At 46.8% G+C, this 3,425-nt stretch overlaps 1 non-coding gene across 1 annotated transcript; it reads right to left on the reverse strand.

The window, feature by feature from the left end:
* Window positions 1–536: 536 nt before the first annotated feature.
* Trnas-cga (transfer RNA serine (anticodon CGA)) lies at window positions 537–611 on the reverse strand. The gene has a single exon. It is a non-coding gene; the product is annotated as a tRNA-Ser (tRNA).
* Window positions 612–3,425: the final 2,814 nt, after the last annotated feature.

The raw sequence follows: 3,425 nt of genomic DNA on the forward strand, positions 1-3,425 counted from the left end.
GAACGCCCTTAGCAGCAAACCTTGTTACCAAAGCCATGAAACCTCCTTGTTGGACCAATTAAGGAAAATAATTTTCTCGGATCAGCGTTGTTTCACACTGTTTCGAATTTCTGACCGAGCTTACGTCCCAAGTGAGGGTACTTGGCGGAAGTTCAGTAATGACTCCGCCACCGTATCGTATTCCATTGGCCCGATGGACACTGTGCAACGTCGTATATGTAATATCCCGTCCACTCATCTAATAGAGGGTGGCTAAGAAGCAGTTTTCTCGGATCGCTACAATTCAAGCAAATCGTATTAATGTAACTTCCTGGCAGATTAAAACTGTGTGCCGGACCGAGACTCGAACTCGGGACCTTTGCCTTTCGTGGGCAACCTTGCAGAACCTTGCGAACCTTGCAGAACTAACACTCCTGAAAGAAAGGATATTGCGGAGACATGGCTCAGCCACACCCTGGGGGATGTTTCCAGAATGAGATTTTCACTCTGAAGCGGAGTGTGCGCTGATATGAAACTTCCTGGCAGGTGAAAACTGTCTGCCGGACCGAGACTCGAACTCGGGACCTTTGCCTTTCGCGGGCAAGTGCTCTACCAACTGAGCTACCCAAGCAGGAGAGCTTCTGCAAAGTTTGGAAGGTAGGAGGCGAGGTACTGGTGGAAGTAAAGCTGTGGGGACGGGGCGTGAGTCGTGCTTGGGTAGCTCAGTTGGTAGAGCACTTGCCCGCGAAAGGCAAAGGTCCCGAGTTCGAGACTCGGTCCGGCACACAGTTTTTATCTGCCAGGAAGTGCATATCAGCGCACTCTCCTCTGCAGAGTGAAAATCTCATTCTCGTATTAATGTAGTTTATTACAGTAAGTTAAACTGACAAAACTTTGCGCATTCACAAAGGTGTGTCGCAAGCAAATGGCGATATGCTACTAATCAATGTCCTTCGGTATACAGGGTGTTACAAAAAGGTACGGCCAAACTTTCAGGAAAAATTCCTCACACACAAAGAAAGAAAATATTTTATGTGGACATGTGTGCGGAAACGCTTACTTTCCATTAGCTAGAGCTCATTTTATTACTTCTCTTCAAATCACATTAATCATGGAATGGAAACACACAGCAACAGAACGTACCAGCGTGACTTCAAACACGCAAAAGTCAAGAGGGTTGAGGTCAGGAGAGCCTGGAGGCCATGGAATTGGTCCGCCTCTACCTATCCATCGGTCACCGAATCTGTTGTTGAGAAGCGTACGAACACTTCGACTGAAATATGCAGGAGCTTCATCGTGCATGAACCACATGTTGTGTCGTACTTGTAAAGGCACATGTTCTAGCAGCACAGGTAGAGTATCCCGTATGAAATCATGGTAACGTGCTCCATTGAGCGTAGGTGGAAGCACTTGGGGCCCAATCAAGACATCACCAACAATGCCTGCCGAAACGTTCACAGAATATCTGTGTTGATGACGTGATTACACAATTGCGTGCGGATTCTCGTCAGCCCACACATGTTGATTGTGAAAATTTACAATTTGATCACGTTGGAATGAAGCCTCATCCTTAAAGAGAGCATTTGCACTGAAATGAGGATTGCCACATTGTTGGATGAACCATTCGCAGAAGTGTACGCGTGGAGGCCAATCAGCTGCTGATAGTGCCTGCACACGGTGTACATGGTACGGAAACAACTGGTTCACCCGTAGCACTCTCCATACAGTGACGTGGTCAACGTTACCCTGTACAGCAGCAACTTGTCTGACGCTGACATTAGGGTTATCGTCAACTGCACGAAGATTGCCTCGTCCATTGCAGGTGTCCTCGTCATTCTAGGTCTTCCCCAGTCGCGAGTCATAGGCTGGAATGTTCCGTGCTCCCTAAGACGCCGATCAATTGCTTCGAACGTCTTCCTGTCGGGACACCTTCGTTCTGGAAATCTGTCTCGATACAAACGTACCGTTCCACGGCTATTGCCCTGTGCAAATCCGTACATCAAATGGGCATCTGCCAACTCCGCATTTGTAAACATTGCACTGATTGCAAAACCACATTCGTGATGAACACTAACCCCTGTTGATGCTGCCTACTGATGTGCTTGACGCTAGTACTGTAGAGCAATGAGTCGCATGTCAACACAAGCACCGAAGTCAACAATACCTTCCGTCAATTGGGCCAACTGGCGGTGAATCGAGGAAGTACAGTACATACTGACGACACTAAAATGAGCTCTAATATGGAAATCAAGCGTTTCCGGACACATGTCCAAGTAACATCTTTTCTTTATTTGTGTGTGAGGAATGTTTCCTGAAAGTTTGGCCGTACGTTTTTGTAACACCCTGTATACAGTTTCAGTTCAAGCAAAACAATACAGTTCATTAAGTCACTGCTGCAGTTTTTGTATGAACGCTCGTATTCCACACACACACACACACACACACACACACATATATATATATATATATATATATATATATATATATATATATATATATATATATATATATATATAACGCTCAGCGCCCATTTGACCTTCTTCTGAGCACTGTGGGACTCAACTACTGAGGTCATCAGTTCCCTGGAACTTGGAACTACTTAAACCTAACTAACCTAAGGACATCACACAAATCCATGCCCGAGGCAGGATTCGAATCTGCGACCGTAGCGGTCGCGCGCTTCCAGACTGTAGCACCTACAACCGCTCGGCCACCTCGACCGGCCTTCTTCTTCTGTGCGGATGCAAAAAACAGTTCCCAACTCTTACGGGAATCGTCAAAAAGCCGCGGGTAATGAGTATAATGTGCAGGGGCAGTATGAATATAGTGCGGGACAATAAGTTGGGAATGTGCGTTTCACGGGAGGTGCGCCAGAGGTAAGTCCCTGCAGTCGCAGTATCCTCTGTGTCCTCGGTGGCGCAGACGGATAAAGCGTTTGCCATGTAAGTCGGGACACATGTTTTCAACTGTCTCTGTTGACTTATATTTGCAGCTAGGGCTATTCATTTCATTGTAATTTCACTCGTATTCCACGGCTGGACGGGGCGCGGTGCTTACATTCTCCTTGTGTAGATGCCGCTCCTGTCTTTGTGTCGTCCTAGTCAGCGTGCTATTGGCTGACGTCGTCTCATAACCCTCTCTGCTCTTCCGTTCTTCATCGTCGTGCCGGCGCTTGTCGTTATTGCCGGATGAGTATAGTGCGAAGGATCATGTGATTTTGACTGAAAAGGTCCATCTGTTTGTTCTTTAAAGGTGAGGCTGTCTTCGAAGACGAGAAATGTGTTCACATAGCTTGCGTTGTGCAGGACTGACTTCTGAGCACGTGGTTGAATAGTCCATCTCACCTACGCCCCCACAGTCAACAGATCTCAATATTATTGAGCCTTTGAGCGTTGTTGCTGTCCATTATTGCTATCTAAACTTGCCACTATTTGGTGAAAGAATGG

The sequence above is a fragment of the Schistocerca serialis genome, chromosome 1 (genome assembly GCF_023864345.2).
Source record: "Schistocerca serialis cubense isolate TAMUIC-IGC-003099 chromosome 1, iqSchSeri2.2, whole genome shotgun sequence".
Taxonomy (NCBI): domain Eukaryota; kingdom Metazoa; phylum Arthropoda; class Insecta; order Orthoptera; family Acrididae; genus Schistocerca; species Schistocerca serialis.